Source organism: Pinus tabuliformis, chromosome 5_2 (assembly GCF_031772625.1).
Source record: "Pinus tabuliformis cultivar Carrire ecotype Pingquan chromosome 5_2, CPIR1, whole genome shotgun sequence".
Classification (NCBI taxonomy): domain Eukaryota; kingdom Viridiplantae; phylum Streptophyta; class Pinopsida; order Pinales; family Pinaceae; genus Pinus; species Pinus tabuliformis.
This window is the reverse complement of record NC_142306.1, coordinates 514,527,524-514,546,353: the sequence shown is the minus strand read 5'-3', so window position 1 is coordinate 514,546,353 and position 18,830 is coordinate 514,527,524.

The following is an 18,830-nucleotide window of genomic DNA, read 5'->3' as shown; positions in this document are numbered from 1 at the left end:
GTGTTGCTGACATGAAGGGCCGGAGGACTGATGCAGGGCATCCCAGGGCTCACGCAGACCCATCTGGGGGGACGCAGAGCCAACATGAGGCAGATAGGGGCTGACGCAATTCACAAAGAGGCAATTGTTGGAGTCTAGAAGGATGCATAAATATTGCAGAGTGGAGTTGGTGAGGTACTGTAGTCAGAACAGTACCTGACAAAGCAAGGCCAGAGGAGTTATTACTAAGGGTTTCTAGCTGAGGAACCTAGATCAGCAGTGTAATTGCACAAGACAATCAGAGTAGGGGGCATCTCGACAAGTGGTAGAAGGATTTACAGGAAGGAAATCAGGACTCAGAGGGAGTCTAGAAGAGAACTTCTAGATGAGAAGTAAAGACTTAGAGGAGTTGAACAAAGAAATTCTAGGAGGGAAGTAGAGGAGCGTCATGGCACTTCATGGGGTAAGAGACTAGGATAGACTGGATAGAGCATCGAACTTCACAATCTGGAAGGTCAAAATCTTATCAGTGCTTGACAAGAATCGTGTTAAGAACTTCACCTTGAAGATGATAGCTATCCCAGTCAACCCAAATGATAATGACAAAGAGGTAATGGCAAGGGCCAAGTGCATTATCTTTGACGAGGTGGTTCATGTGTTACCACATATAGCCGAGAAGGAAATGGCAGTTGAGATGTGGGAGGCTCTCGAAAACCTGTACCAGCATACTTCTGTGTAGAGAAGAATGTATGCTACTCGAGAACTAGATGAGGTCGTACCAGATGAAGAAGGGTTAATCGATTGACACCTTCCTCTGAGGAATGAATTAGATCCGAGACCAGTTGACTACTATAGGAGCGACACCGGATCAGGAGCTTATGGTGAGGACAACCCTAAATGAAGTCTCAGAAGATTGGGAAGTGTTTGTCTAGAGTATCCTAGGTAGAGGGACTCTCCTACCTTGGGACAAGATGTGGGTAGCTCTTTGCCAAGAAGAGATTAGAATATAGTCAAAGATAGGTAGCAGGAACAAAGGGATCAAAGTTCAGGAGGAGGAGGAAGATGTGGCCCTAGCATCTGAGGGAAGGTAGGAGAAGCGGAAGAAGAAAGATCTCTCCAAGATCAACTGCTTCCACTGTCAGGAGATGGTTCATTAAGTGACCCAGTGCCCAAGGAAGAAGAGTAAGGGAGAGTATTCCGAGAGTCAGGCAGTGCCAGCATGGGCAGAGAAGGAAGTTTTGACACACGATGACTGTGCCATGAGTGCACATGTACCACTTGAGCGGAAGTGGGGGAACACTGAGCTGTGGTCAGGCGGACTACAGGAAATGAGGGGCAGGATCCTTGAGATACCAAACCTCTTGGATTAGACCTTGCTACGGGAGCCTCCGCTAGTAGGACTGGTTGACTGGGTAGAGACAGATGCGGATGGAGCGGCAGACAGAGCTATAGCGTAGGAGTCCCGAGATAGCGTGAGGCTATTAGGCTGCAGTAGTGAGAGAGGCACAAGAGTGTTGTACCAGTGTAGGATGGCACAGAGAGGTGTGCAATGGTACGAGATGTGGGGAGTTGTTGCCACAACACAGAGGTCAGAGAGGGAGCACTTGTCAGCAGCAGAGGGAGCTTCAACATCAGTGGGTGTCTCTATCCCAATAGGGAGGTCAGATTGGGAGATCAGTTACTTACTTCTTAGTAATCAAGTTGCAGTGTAGTAGTGGATAGCATGATGAAACATTATGAGAGGAGGCTCAGTGCAGATGCAGTGCTGGGAGAAAGGACCAGCAACAACACGGATGTAGAGGGAGTTGTCATATGGATGTAGCAGTGGCAGTGGCAGAACCATGGGCAGTAGTACAGGATGTAGCAGTGGCAGTGGCAAAACCATGGGAAGTAGTACAGGATGCAGTAGTGTAGAGGATGTTGGGTAGGAAGGCCTAGCATCATCACAGGTACCGATGCCAGATGATCAGAGTAATACTCAGTGAAGAGTGTTGCTAGAGCACAATCCTTACTAAGAGGGAGTGTTGATTTGGGGTAGCATCAAATGTGCTCTAGCCACGAAATTTGGTGGAGAGGTTGGGGCACATGAGATCTCCAATACCCAAAAAGGGTTTGGGCATATTCTAAACAATTTAGGAGATATTAAAATAATTAATATTTTTAATGGAGTTCGTAAGTCTAAACATAGGGAAAATAAAATATTAATGTGTATTAATATGAATCTATGTTAGAAAGTTCCAAAATACATGGATCAAGCCAGATCTAATCTTAGCCATTGATTAAGGACTTAATCTCGGCCGTTGAGAGGTCAATAGGAAAAGTATAAGAGGAGGGTTGAGGGTCACTTAGAGAACACACCAGAGTGATTAGTCATTCTATTCTCTAGAGCCAAGTTTTCTAAGAGAGATAGAATCAGTGATCGGGAGAGTAGCTGAGGGGCATTGAGTATAGAGAAATAGAGAAGGTAGAGATTGTGCTTGGAGAGCAGTGCAATAGCCAAGGAGAGTGACGTAGAGCGAGCAAGGGCTCACACAGGGCCACACAGAGGCAGCCAAGTGTTGCGCAAAGCACCAGAGAGGCTAGCGTGTCTGACGTAGAGGCCTAGAAAGCTAACACATGGCCTCCTAGGGCTGATTCAGGCCAAGAAAGGTTGACACAAGGCCAGAATGAGACAGAGAAGGGCTGACGTAGTCCAGATTAGGCAGACGCTGGGGTTGCAGAGTAGTTTTGTGCTGAGGAGCTACTAGAAGGATTTTCCAATGAGGATATTTCTCTCAAACTGTAGGGTATAAATACTAAGGAAATTCTCTATTGGGTAGGCTAGTTTCGACATCTAGATTGTACCATGATATTGCTTAATAAGAAAACCCTCAGATAGTTGCACCAGTTTTCCCGCATTAGGCTTTTTCGGGGACACTGGTCCAAAAATAATGATGTCATGTGGTGTGTTTGTTCTTGTTTCTTTTACTTGCTCATATTTAATATTTTGAGCATGCACTGGTGTTTATTTTCAGTATTTACTTTGTAAATAACTTGTTAAAGAAAAATAACAAGTAGGTAGGAATAAATCAGAAAAAGTGCATGAAGGGTTTCTAACTAAGGAAAATTAGAAACTTCAACAATCTGGTGGGAATGAATGAATCTCATCTTCTAGTTGTTGGTTTCAGACCCATAACTGCTACCACATGTTGAGAGACAACATGAAGGTCCATGACAATCTACCACCTAGGCCTTACCCCCTTCATGAGTTTCTCTCCATGTAAAATATTTTTCATTAGATGATGCATGATTTTAAGATCACTAAAAGAAAATTTCTATGTTTCAATATGAAAAGAACCATGATGGCTTATGTTATTCCAATCACCACGGTCCTAGCCTGAACTATAAATTATCTTGTGGTCCCTGTGGGGAATTTAGTGTGTTTAACTTAAGATTGTATTTAGAATGGATTTTCTTCACTTAGGGTGTGCAATAAAATATAAGCTCAAATAAATTAGGTATAAATATTTCAGAAAGAGGATAGTACCCTTTATACAAAGTTTAAATACATTAGTGTGTGGTGGGAATGAGTGTGCAAGTGAAATTGTGAGCATACAAAGTGCGAATTGATGTGGATATGCAGTAAACCTTTACAGTTCCCTTAATTAAACTATGTGATGTTTGTTCCTTGCAATAAGATAAATGATGTGTGGATGATGGGTCATTTACTTCTTTCCTAATTATATTATGTGAGCATATGTTTGTGTGCAAAATTTCAAAGTAAAATAACTGTCACGCCCCTACACCTGCGGTAGTATTCCAACTGCTTGTAGCGAGGTGCGGCACCACCAAACGCTTTCTTTTTAACAATACTAACATTCGTGGACTACGCCTACTCCAACATTAACATACTTAGTTTTGGTTTCGCAACCAAGTAAAATCATTATCCTTTATACTTTAATGAAGCCCATACTCGTTCATTATCCATATGCAATTAACCGAGAACATCAACAATTGCAAACAAGGATAAAGAGAGGGGCAACTCCTGAAAAGTCTGCCCAACAATATATTATATCAAGAATATCAGATTACAATACAACAGTGTGTCTTGGCCGAACCAAGTCTCACACTTAACCAATTTTACAATACAAGCAACCTGCTTTACAACCGTGTGCACCCTTGCACAAGAAGAAGTGCTCACCCTGAGCCACTCGACCTTCTCACCAAGTCCTACACACATATCTCGAACCTCGGCACGCTTGCCACCCTCCAACCGGCATAAAACTCCAAAATTGCACCTTATAAGACCTACGCATGAGATATGCGTAGTCTCTTTTAACCCTGCACACTTTTACCCCTCTTATGCGTATGAGAGAATGTGATTTGATGGTGAACAAATGAGCTCTCAAGCTCCTTTATATATATGCATCTCACATGGTTTTATGTGTGGTCCCTCATGTGGGCGTTAGCCCCTTGGCCGACCCCCAAATTGGCATCCACATGCCCATAAACGCTCCTCTTCAAGTCAGCCTTGCCCTCACGCAAGTCTCCTTTCAAATCGTTATATAAAACTCCAACACTTAGTCGCATTCATAAGTGTTGCTGGTTTCGTCGCTTTTCTGTTCACGGTTTCGTCGCATTTCCGTGTACGCTCACCCGCCCGCCTGTCGTGCAGACCCGCCCACCGTGCAGCCTCGCCCGCCTGTCGTGCAGACCCGCCCGCCTGTCATGCAGACCCACCCGCTGGTCGTGCAGCCCGCGCCCGCCCGTGCGCCCGCGCCCGCCCGTGCACGGTGACTTCGCCCGGAGCCTGAAAGTGCCCATATCCAAGGACCTTACATCCTCCTCCACCGGAAATCGTTGTCTTCCTCGACAACATACCATCATCCATGATGTTGTCTCCTCCACATAAGGCAAACATCACCGCAACATATGTAGATCCACTGTCATCTGCAATATGTTGTCCATGTGTGTGTCTCCTCCAAAGTGAAGAGATCATCTCATCAAACTAACTCTCGATGTGCCCCATTCAGGTCCATGAAGCTCTCTCCATCATCTGCAATGTGCCATCCTCAAGTCTCTAATCTTATCGACTGTTGATGTGCCCCATTCAGGTCCATGAAGGCCTCTTCATCATCTGCAATGTGCCATCCTCAAGTCCCCATGTCACACTAGCAAGTCCTCCTACATAACATTCCTGCCCTAGCACTCCCCTTTGGATGTCCCTTGACATCTCTACAAGTGCTTCCACACAATGTCCTTGCATAGGTCTGCCATGCTCCATGTCTTCGAGTCTACAACCTGATATCCATGACTAAGATGCCCATGTAGTCCAACCAAGTAGACACATCTCAACATCTGGCCATCTCATCCAAGTCTTCGATCTTCGGTTTAGTGAACTCGGTCACCCAACCATCTCATCATTGCATCATCATGTTATGAGTCCCTCCACCATAGCTCCTCCACCAAAGTGTCCACCAAGGCTACCTCTTGGTCTTGGCCATGAGAAGTACACTCAAAACATCACAAGTGTGTGCCCTCCTTAACTTGTCCATGAGTCATGCCGGGCACTTAGCCAATTCATGTGGCTAAAGCATGACTCATTCTTCTGCACCGATCATCAAGTTCCACCCTTGTCCCGGGTCCTTGCACCTTCCATCACAAGGTCACAAGTAGCCCCAACAAGCCCTCCAATGGTTGAAAATCCTTGTTCTTCCATACAAGGTTCCATCATAGTCATCCATGGTAAGATCCTCCCCAGCATTGGAAAACTGGCTTTGCCCTTTCCTGCACATGGTCCATCTCCCAAATGCCCAAATCAAACACAAGTATCATCACTTACTTCATCATCATGAGGCTCCTCCATGTGAGTGACCTCATCCATACATGTTGACAAACTGCACGATCCTGGTTCAACTTGATCAGCCTCAAGTTCATCCTCCATCGTAGTCATGTCTGCAACATCTTCATCTATCATGGCTTCCTCTTCCTTGTTAGCACAATCTGCAACTTCATCTTGCTCTATTGTCCAACCAAGTTGAAGAAGTTCTTCCTCAGCTTCATCCTTCCTCTTCAAGGCTAGGAGATGCCTCACTTCCTTCTGTCTTATCTCGAGCTCCTTGAATTCTGCTTCAATCAAGTCTACTTCCTTTGCAAGTCGAAGAGCTTCCCCTCTATCAGGAATCCCTTCCTTAACCAAGGCACGGAGAGCATCCTTTGTTTCAAACAACCTTTTGCCACATTCTACAAATCCTTGTTTTACTCTTTCTGACTCTTCAAGTAGACTCCCTTCGAATTCTTCGAAGGATGTATAACCCAATTTCTGCAAGATAGACATCTTCACCTGCAACCTGAACCGGCCCTTGTCTCACTTCGTGTGAAACGGTCTCCTTCACCTGCAAGTACCCTTGTCACTGTCACGAGCAACCTTGCTCACCAGCTCCAACCGAGCTCTGATACCAACTGTCATGCTCCTACACCTGCGGTAGTCTTTCAACCACTTGTAGCGAGGTGCGGCACCATCGAACGCTTTCTTTTTAACAATACTAACATACATGGACTACGCCTACTCCAACATTAACATACTTCGTTTGGGTTTCACAACCAAGTAAAAGCATTATCCTTTATACTTTAATGAAGCCCATACTCGTTCATTATCCATATGCAATTAACCGAGAACATCAACAATTCCAAACAAGCATAAAGGGAGGGGCAACTCCTAAAAAGTCTGCCCAACAATATATTATATCAAGAATATCAGATTACAATACAACAGTGTGTCTTGGCCGAACCAAGTCTCACACTTAACCAATTTTACAATACAAGCAACCTGCTTTACAACCGTGTGCACCCTTGCACAAGAAGAAGTGCTCACCCGAGCCACTCGACCTTCTTACCAAGTCCTGCACACATATCTCGAACCCCGACACGCTTGCCACCCTCCAACCGGCATAAAACTCCAAAACTGCACCTTATAAGACCTACGCATGAGATATGCGTAGTCTCTTTTACCCCTGCGCAGTTTTACCCCTCTTATGCGTATGAGAGAATGTGATTCGATGGTGAACAAATGAGCTCTCAAGCTCCTTTATATATATGCCTCTTACATGGTTTTATGTGTGGTCCCTCATGTGGGCGTTAGCCCCTTGGCCCACCCCCAAATTGGCATCCACATGCCCATAAACGCTCCTCTTCAAGTCGGCCTTGCCCTCACACAAGCCTCCTTCCAAGTCGCCATAAAAAACTCCCAACACTTAGTCGCATTCATAAGTGTTGCTGGTTTCATCACTTTTCTGTTCACGGTTTCGTCGCATTTTGCGTGTGCGCTCACCCGCCCGTGTGCGCTCATCCGCCCGTCGTGCAGACCCGCCCACCTGTCGTGCAGACCCACCCGCCGTGCAGCCTCGCCCACCTGTCGTGCAGACCCGCCCACCTTTCGTGCAAACCCGCCCGCCGGTCGTGCAGCCCGCACCCGCCCGTGCACCCGTGCACGGTGACTTCGCCCAAAGCTCGAACGCGCCCGTATCCAAGGACCTTACAACTAAGGTTCACCATTTTGAATGGGCACGCTTGCAGGTTTCAAGGTTGAAGTCAGATCTAGCTTTTCTTAAAAGATGCAGAGACTCCTCCATAATCCCTGTCTTTTCCCGGATCAAGCATCACCTGCACTCTGCCCAGCACCATAAAATTTTTCTCAAGGCGAGTTTGGCTTTGGTTCGAGCAGAAATCAACAGGGTTAGAAGATCCCTTAATCTAGTTTCTAGATCTCTTTTAAGTTTGCATCTGGAGCTTGCGAACGTGTTTTCGCCCTCCCTTTGGGCAAGAATAGATGCCTGTTCAGCCTTGAAGTCCCTTCGGATTGAGGATAATCGGAAGCAGAAGCAGTTATCTAAATTTCAAAGATTAGCTGGGAATTCAGCTTGTTCTGGAAGAGCCGTGGTTGGTGTTTCTCAAAGCCGTATCTCTCCTGCTCAAATTTCTGCGATTAAGGATTGGTTGTCTGGTAACTTGGAAGGTGGGCTTGATGCCCTCGCACCCTGCAGGTCGAAGCTTCCTTCCGCCAGCCTAGATCAAGCGTTGAACAGTCGGTCTTCTCTCTGCTCCGAGAGCTATTGTTCACCTGCTCTACCGTCCTCTCACATGAGCATTGATCGGTCTCCTCCACTCTACGCAGAAAGGGATCTCGGTGTTATATCGCCTGGCGATTTGGAGCATGCCAGCGATTGTCCTGGTCGTACCCTCGCAGAGAGCGATCTCGCTGGCTGTACCTCGTCTCAACCTGTCAACAAGTTTGCAGATCATGAAGCTATCTCGTGTGGGCAGCCGCTGTTTGACAGAGCCGTGGGCAGATCTAGCTGTATGCGGAAGGTAGGTTTTCCTGTTCCAGATCCACGTGCCCGTCCAGCGGTAATCGGTCCTCCACTGAAGCTCCCGGGGTCATCGAATGAAGATAGTACCTCTTCCTCTTTGCGTGCTGGCGGCTTGAAGACCTCCGCTCGCCCTCTGAGCCCGTTATCTGGTATGCATTCTGTTAGAAATATGTCATGCAAGGGTTTTATGATTAAGAATGGTATTGACAGCGTTTGTTATAATAAAAATATTAAGTTATTTAACCTTGATAATAATAATATTAAGAATAATTTGTTTAATATTAATAGCAATGATCTTGATAACATAAATAATAATTTATTTAACCGTCACAATAATATTAATAATAATAATGTTTGTAATACTTATAATAGTGTTATTAAGAATATTAGTAATATCAATTATGATTGTAATAACATTCGTAAGATTAATAATATTAATAAGGGTAATAATAATTATAACAATAATAAGGTTTGTAATACTTATAATAGTGTTATTAAGAATATTAGTAATATCAATTATGATTGTAATAACATTCGTAAGATTAATAATATTAATAAGGGTAATAATAATTATAACAATAATAATAATTTATTTAATGACATTAATGATACTTTGTTTAATGGCTATGTTATTAATAGTAGCAGTACTAATAGGATTAGTAATAATAATTGCATTAATATTCCTAGTAATAATAGTAATAGTGATAATAATAATAGTAGTGTAGTCAGAATTGGTAAGGAAGATAATGATAATATGGAGGGTACTTTGTTCACTAAGGCAAATGGTTCTAATTTGGTAGGTAATAAGATATTAAATATTAATAACAATTGTTTATATCCTTGTTCTAGTGAAGTTCCCCCTCCTTCTCTTGTTAATAATAAGGTTATTAACCTTTCTAGTTTCTTTTTCCCCCCTTCCGTTTTTAAAGTGTTGGGTAAAGGATTGAATTTTGCCTTAGCCCCGAAGAAGATTCCTGTTGATGATATCATCTGTGATGTTGAGTTTGGAATCCGGGGTTTACCTGATAAGATCAAGGACACTATCAGGCAAGATTGTGCTGTTATCTTGAGAAAGGCTAAACCCCCTCGGAAGAACATCAGCAAGGAGGAGTTCATTGCCCTTAAGTCCTTAAACCAGAACAATGATATCGTCGTACTGAAGGCTGACAAAGGTGGGGCTACAGTTATCCTTAACAAGGATGATTACCGCAAGAATATGTTAGATCATCTTTACAATAGTGGCAGTTATAAAAAATCTCCCAAGAACCCTCTTAAGAAAATCTCTAGGAAGGTGGCTCTCGCCATCAAGTCTAGCAGCTCGGCGAGTTCCCTTTACCATAAGCTCATTGAGAGCAATCCTGTTACCCCTAGAATTTATGGGCTGCCTAAGATTAACAAATAAGGGGCCCCCCTGAGACCTATCGTCAACACCATTGGTAGTCTGACCTACCTTCTTGCAAAGTTCCTTGCCATTAAGCTCAAACCCCTGGTTGGCCTTACATAGTCCTTCGTAAAAGACTCTGCTTCCTTCGTTAAAGAGCTTAAGGACATGAAGCTTAGCCCTGAGGACATTCTAGTCAGCTTTGATGTGGTCTCCCTTTATACTTGTATACCTGTAAAGGAAGCCATGGAAGTGATCTATCGCCTAACGGATCCTGACACCGCGCATCTGGTTGAGATCTGTCTCACTGCCACTTTCTTCTGTTTCGAGGGTGAGTTCTTTGAGTGGACATGTGGTGTTGCCATGGGATCACCCCTATCCCCTATTGTTGCGAATCTTTTTATGGAAGATTTCGAAGCCAAAACTTTAGCCTCGGCTCGTCTCCTTCCCAAGCTGTGGAAAAGGTATGTGGATGACACTAATGTCATCTGGTCCCATGGCCTAGAAGAGTTGGATATCTTCTTCAACCACCTCAACTGTCAGTCCTCGGCCATTAAGTTCACCATGGAAAAAGAGGTCAATGGCTGCCTCCCTTTCTTGGATATTCTTATATCGAGGAATATAGACGGTTCTCTCTCCCACTCAGTATTCCGGAAGAAAACGCATACTGAGCAGTATCTTCATGCCGATTCCCATCATTTCCCCGCTCAAAAGTTGGGTGTTCTTAACACCCTCGCCACTCGTGCCCTTAGGATTTCTGATAGGGAGAGTTTCGAGAAGGAGAAATCCCATCTCCTTAATGTCTTTGTGGAGAATGGTTATAGTAGGCACTAGGTCAGAAGGCTTTCCTCAAAGCCTCTAAAAATGCGTTAATCGATAAAGAACCTAAAGAGCGACGACTAGGTGTCCATCTTCCCTATGTCCAAGGAACCATGGACAGGATTGCTCGGATCCTTAAGAAGTATGATATTCCCTCAACCTTCAGGCCCCTCAACACTATTCGCAAATCCCTCCGATCGGTGAAAGATCCCATAGATCCTAAAGATATGAAGGGTGTCTACTTGATCCCTTGTTCCTGTGGGACACCCTATATCGGGGAAACAGGGCGCTCCATTCAGCAAAGGATCAGTGAACATGCAGCTGACCTAAGACATGGCAGAACCAAGTCTTCAGCGTTAGCAGAGCATGCGGAAAAGACCAAGCATCAGGTGTGTATTGAGGAGGCCAAAGTTATTGCCAAGGTTGCGCAGTTCCATCACCGTAAATTTAGGGAAGCTATTGAAATTGAAAAAATGCCGAACAATCTCAATAGAGATGACGGCTGGAAGATCAGTAGCTGCTGGATCCCTGCCCTTTCTTCCTAGTCTTGTTTTTTTCTAGCTTTCGATGTTCTCTCTTTATTTCGCGGATCTTTTTCCTTGATGCCTTGTCTTCATCCTAGAGTTTCTCCTTTTGACTCGGTATAATTATTTATTCATTTATTTTTTAAGTTAATAGTATTCTATTATTATTAGTATTATTAGTATTATTCTTAATTAAACTATATATATATATATATATATATATATATATATATATATATTTAGTTATTCTTATTAATTTTTAATTTTAATTTTATTGCTATTATCTTTATTTTTTACTTTTATTTTTTATTGATTTTTATTTATTCATTTTGATTCATTTGTTTATTAGTATTATTAATTTATTAATTATTAATTTATTTATTTAAAAAAAAATAAAAAATTAATAAATAAATAAATTAATTAATAAATAAAATTATTTATATTTTTATTATTTATCTATTTATTTTATTATTTTACTTTATTTTATTTTTATTTAATTATTTATTAATTGATTTGTTTCTATTTATTTATATTTATATTTCTATTTATATTTCTATTTTTTATTTATATTTATTTTTTTAATTAATTAATTAATTAATTTTTATTTTTATTTTTTTTTAATTAATTAATTAATTTTTTTTTTACTTATTTATTTATTTATAATTTTTCGATCCATTATTTTTATTAACTCTAACTAACTTTTATATGTTATTTATAATTATACAACTTATCCCCCTTTTTCTAGCTAATTGGTAATTTTTAATTAACAAACTATACCCTTTTTAACTAACCTTGAACACCATTTAAATTAATTTTTATATATTTGTATTGGTCTCATAATATAACTAATTTTGACTCTGGTCCTATAGTCAAAAGTAGTCGTTAGTCGTGATAGTCGTTGGAGGCTCTGCTCAAACTATTTAACATGCTAAGCTGGAGCTGTCTCTTCAACTTGTCCTGACGATGAACCACACTAGTTGGTTCGAAACGCGTCGACAAATTTTTTATCTTGTGATTTACGCCGAAGAATTTCTCTTAAACTTGATATGGATCACAGAAGCCTCAATTCAACAATTAAAATAGAAGCAATTACTCTACTTGTAATGGTTAGTAAAGAAAATTGGTTAGTAGTGATGTTGTGTGCAAGGTGAATCTAGTGGCCATACAAAGTGTTTGAATTTCAAGTATGTGGATATGTAGTTCACAATCCTTTAATACAATTTCCCTAATTACACTATGTGATGTTTGTTCCTTACACGAAAAGAAATGATGCGTTTATTTCCTAATTATACTATGTGAGCATATATTTGTGTGCAAAATTTCAAAGTAAAATATAAGCCTCAATTACTATACTTTTAATGGTTAGAAAAGAAAATTGGTTAGTAGTGATGGTGTGTGAAAGGCGAATCTAGTGCACATACAAAGTGTTTGAATTGCAAGTATGTGTGAAATATGTATTATATAGTTATAATGTTCGGCTAAAAATATTTTTGTAAACGGTTAATAAAAACAATATTGTCAACTTTTTAAAAATAATTTTATAGATCATAGGAATATTGTCACCATTTACTAAGTGAAGAATTTGACCTTTTTCAAAATTAGTTCTTCTTAGCAACAATTTCTCACTTCTTTAAGAGACTATATAAATCCTAAACTAAAAGTGATTTCTACAACAAATTGAATCATTTCAAAACCTTTTTCAAATTTACTTATTCTTAGCAACATTTTTTTATTTCTTCAAAAGATTATATAAATACCAAACTAAAAGTGATCCCTATTGTAACAAGGAAATTATTATATTTTTGTTCATATATATCATATACCAAACATTTCAATTATTTAAATCCAATGTCAATTATTTAAATCTACTCATTTGTATAATAATTTGCAAGATTGTTGAACTATTGACTAATAGAAATTAATTTTAAATTCTATATAGGAAAGTTCTAAATACATATTTGAGAGGGAATTATTACTTAAAGAACTTAATGATGTGGTGAATCTTTTGAATTTGAGAGAATGGGAGATTCTTGAGAAATCAGGCTAGTGATTACCAAATTGAAGGGATGGATTTATTTGAAGAGTGAAAAAAATCTATATCTATAAATTTATACAAATTTAATAAATTATAAGATAAATTGTGACAAAAAAACCATACAATACATGAATAAACACTCCATGATACAATAAGGAACCTATTCAACTAATTTTTAAGTATGTTAATATTCAAAATCCTACTACACACAATCAAATTAGTTCGAAAAGTTTTTTCTTTTTTTCAGTAGAAGCACCATATCATTTAATGTTTTAAAACGTGTAACTAAAATTACCATAAAACAATAGTAAGAAGAAATTTATTAAAGGAAGAACTTATCATAACTATAAATAATTTCACAATTCCAAATAAAAAGTGGAAGAAATGTGGGATGAGAAGGACAATGAATTTGTTGATAAGGAAACAAAAAGAAATCAAGAGATAGAGGTTTTAGTGGATTTATAGAACAAGGAAGATGCTTCAAGGTCTTATCAAGAATGAATGTAAATTGTTATCATTTATGGTGAAGAGAGGCACAAATGATTTGAGTGTTTTTTTGGGAGAATGTACATGAAAATTTTAGCACAACAATCAAGTAGGGCATAAGGAGGGGTAAGAGGATTTAAAAAACTATATGTTTCTACAAGGAAATTTTTTTATGAACATTCAAAAGATGGATATCCAATGTATTTTATGTTTTCAATTATTTTCATCAAATCTTGACAAAGTTTAAAATAAATAACTCACCTTTTTTTCCTTTTGAATGATATTTTGCAATATATATCAGGATTACATGTTGAGAAATAACTAGATGAATTTAATCGACATTAGCTTACCATCGTCTAAGAATATTAACATTGTAAACATTTCTAGCATATCCTCAATACATGCATGCTAATTTATTTCTTTTTCAATTATTATTTATAAATTTAATATTGATTAATCATGAGTCTTTGATGGAGCATTATATTTATATGCAATAATACACTCCTTTTTGTGCAAGCACGACTTTACACTACATTTTGTATGTCTTAAAAAACTAGTTCTTTTTAAAAAATTCTCATAACCTTCATGTGAGAATTGGAAAAATAAACTTGTGAGGTTTCCAAAGGTAGGGATCATCATTTAGGATTCAAATGAACATTAAATGTTATATATGATTATGAATGTTACAAAATTTAATGTTCTTAAATATATGTTTAACAAAGAATGTCTTCTCAGTTCATGCACATTGGAAGTGGGGATATTCCTGCTCCTTCTAGATCTTGACATATTTTTTCTCTTTTAACTACTACTTGGATATAAAACATTAATCAAACTAATGTTTATAGTTTTTAGAGCACCTATGTGATTTTTCTTTTTTTCTAATCCCTCTTGTAACTAAATTTCCGTGAAATGTAATTCATGTAAATAATATATGGAAATTATGTTCCAATAGTTTTCTTTGGTTAAATCACATCCTTAATTTTTGTGGGTTATCTTAAATAATTACCATTCAAAGGTGGTTCGTAATTTGAGTGAATTCAAGTGGTTAAAAAAATTCCAATAAACCGTGGTTTCAAGTATTTTTCAATAATTTGCATGGTTTCAAGTGGTTTTCAATAATTTGCATGGTTTCAAATGGTTTTCAATAATTTGCATAGTTTCAAGTGGTTTTATTTAGTTTTTGTTACATCTCATTTTTTAACTATATCGTATTACTTTCAATGTTTATTTTATCTCAATTTTACAGTTTCATTCTCCATTTGTTTTTGGTTTTCAATCATATTTCCTAATGCATATAATATGGATCAAGTAATATGAGAAGTGAGACAATTTGAATTACCTGTATTTGCATGAATTTCTTGAATTGCATGATCTTCTTGTTCTCTCAATGTCTAACATATTTTTCTCATCCTTTTTCTATCTTTCTATGATATTTCCTCTATGTATGACATTTTCTTTCCTTTTTAGATCCAAATCTCCACTTTCCCATGTTTGTTGTGAATCCTTCTGTAATTTTCACACTCCGATATTTCTCTATGAATGAATGTTTGTTGTTTTTTTTCTACAATTGAATTTAGAGACTAATCTATTTGTTGAGAGTGGAGGCTTTATTGAGCTATAGGCTTGATCAATCCCTTGAGTCGTATCATTTACTATTAACAACAGTAATAAAATGTGGTAGGATGTTTACGAGTTAGGCTTTTAATGGCTTGATTGAGCCATTAGTTAACCACGTATATGGCTTGATCGAGAGTTTATTTAATTCTTGACCAAGAAATTTAAATTTTGAATTTAAGGTCTCGATTGAGCTCTTGAGGTCCTAAAAATCACATTTTTAGTACCCCTTCTCCAATTTTCTTTGCAACCCCACTTTGTACCCTAGTGGATTTATGGTAGAGTTTGTCATTAAGTGGTAGAGTTAATCATGTTGGTTCATGAAGGAATCCTCTATCCAATGGCACATGAATTTGAAAATTTCAAATTCATATGATATTTTCATGTAATTTATTTTAAAATTAATGCTTCAAATTGTTTTGGGCAGTTTCAAAGGGGCTGAATAAAAAATCAATAACATAAATTATTCCCTCCCCCCCATCCTTGTTTACAAGTCCTCTTCAAAGGTTTACTCTTGTTTTTTCAATTTATTTAAAGATTTGAATAAAACCTTACATGAACACATGTGTCTCTGAAATGCAATTATAATATTAGTTCACCATATTTGAAAAATAACAAAAAATATAATTTTGCATAGAAATATATTTTTTTAATATTGAAAAAAGATTTTTGTCCATGAAGATCATGCTAATGTACATAATTTTTAAAAATTACACCATTTAGGCTAAGTTATTCTACGTGAAAACACACATACCTCTTAAGTTTTGCAAAAAATTGGAAGGATATATATTGCATTTAATGGAAAATTGAGAGATTATATGACACTAATCTTTTTTTTGTGAAAACTATCATTAGGACAACAACATAACTCTCCATATAATGTATTTTTACTTTGAATCAAAATTCACAATCCTTATATGAATTTTGACGGTTGCAATTCGATAAAAGAGGAAAAATATTGAAATTTCATTGCCGCATTTGGCCCAAAAGTGTAACCCATCTTCATGGATTCACACTTTAGTGGTATATTTCCTAGTATGAAGAATATGTTTAACTCATTTTATACTCAATCATGTAGCTAACATTTGACATACATACATACATACATACATATGTGTGTGTGTAACACACATACATGATTTCTTCACTCATATTATTCTCAAAACTCTTTAAATGTAATTTTAAATGGAAGTATAAGAGATGTGTCGTGTTTTTATAATAAACATCATATATCCATCTATCTTCAATATGTATCATGAATTTAAAGGGATGAAATCCTTAAGGAGAAACATTTTCCAAGTTTCTTCTTAATTTAAAAGAAGCTTTCACCTTCATAGACTTGATCCCTCTTATTTATGATATATTTGGAGTTAATATAGATCTATGTTAGTGTTATTAAATTGTTTTTTGGTTGTTAAAATTTTAACTAGAAAATTAACATAAAATTCCTTGTATGATGTGCTTCCAATATTTGTTAACATCATCTCTTCAACATAGTATCTATTATTTACCATTAATGAGAGTAAAATTTAAATTGTGAGAGTATCCTTTATAATTATCTTACTAAGTATGCTAATTTCATTACATTATCCTTTGTTTTTTTATTTGGTTCACAATCCCTAAGGATCAATAACCACTATGTCCACTAAGTATTTTTACCAGGCGGACACACCTAAAAGGATCAGTTCTAGTTGTCTTATCCACAAATCAAGATCCCAAGAGTGTTGAGAGAATTGAGCCCATGACCTCCCAATAGTAGAGGTGTCTTAACGATGGGGACTCGACCAATTGAGATAATCCTTAAGGTTTTATACCTTATCCTTTGTAATGTCTACTATCGACCTGGTTTCTAATTAAAAGACCAAATTTATATTAAATGTTTATCCTTCTTTGGGGTACAACATTACATCCAAAATACAAAGTTTAAATATTCGGTTTTATGAGATGAATTTTTTTCTCCTACTTGATATCTGACATAAAATGTACCCATCCTATACCTATTCAAATGGAACACCATGAAAAATTTCACCAAGAACAAAACAAAATTACATTTCATAACACGTGGCTCTAAGTATTGGAACCATCCTCCCTAGGGTTGTAAATTGGTTTCAAGGAGGTATCAACAATATTCAAAATAGGAATATGCCTAGGATTAAAATAGACAAAGTTAGTTGAATTCCAACATGGTTTACATCCAAAGTCTTTCCCTTGTTGAATTTTCTTAATTGGATGCCCGAGATGTGCACTTTCATTCACTACCCTTTGTAATTGAGTTCAATTATCTACAAAAAAATTTCATGGTGATTTTTAAACTTGAAGTTAGTTATATATGATTTGCAGTTGAAGAATTTCCTCTTGTATGATCTAGAGGTTTTGTTCAATTTTATCATGATTGGTGTGCCTAAACATTATCTCAACTTACTTTAGACTCCAATTGACCTCAATGATTTGCTAAGTTAGAGAAACAATGATTCCAAGTTATGCTTTTGCTATTTATATAGAGCTACCAATGCTCAAGACTATGTTTTTCTCCTAAATTTAAACATCATTGTTACTATATCCCTCCTCTTTGAATTTAACTACCTATTGAAAAAGGAAAAAGTGCATCCAAATCTAGAAAGGGGGAATACCCACCATTGTATTGTTATCCATTTCCACTTTTGTACTCTATTCCCACATCTTGCTATCATGACAAAATATGATCCCATATCCCCATTAATCACTACAAATAATTCACTTCATACGTTTTCAACTCCCCACAAGGTGTTAGAAAATTATATATTACGGAGCAATGGAACACATAAAATATTGCAGAAATATAAACAAAGAAAATGCAAAAAACAAGAGAGACACAGATATACGTGGTTCACCCAGTTTGGGCTACATCCACCCCGAACAGCCAGTCCTTCCTTTTTATTATCTAGCAAAATGAAGAGACACAACCTACAGCAAATCCGCTGTAATATCCTATGTTTTCTCTCACAGTCTCACCTCTCTGTTTCTCGCTCACAGAATACACATCTATCTCACAGCCTCAAATACAATACCCTCATACAAAGAGAGGGGTTGCCTTCTAGGGCAAAAAACCCTAAACTAAACATAAGTTCTACCGTCAGATCATCCGCCTAATGAATGGCCCAGATTGACTAGAAATTACTATAGTTTTACAAGGCAATTTTACAGCTGTTTTTAGCTTCGGGGGTGCTGCCCCCTGGACCCCCCCTGCAGCGAATATTTTACGGGCGGCGTTGCCACCCCCATTTCAAACTGGGGTCGTATGTGGCGATACCTTTGAATACAGAAGATAATCAGGCTCCACAACCAACACAAGGGATGAAGAGAATTCACTAAAGTAGATATCATCACCTTTATGATGCCTCCCCCAACTCCTGCATGGGAAAGGAAAACAAATAAGTTACATCCCCTAGGTGTCGAAGTGCTAAGAATGCATACCATCTTTCCACCACATTATCACTAATAGAAGAGGCCATAAAAGAGGCCATGAAATGTACCTTAGGTTTTATTAACACAGTCAATATGACTTTTTTTCCATCTATTTTGAAACCCTCCATAGGTGCACATAGAAGACATATTTTCCATGGGTAAAATCATTTTAACATAGAGAAACTACATGGCTAATGCAT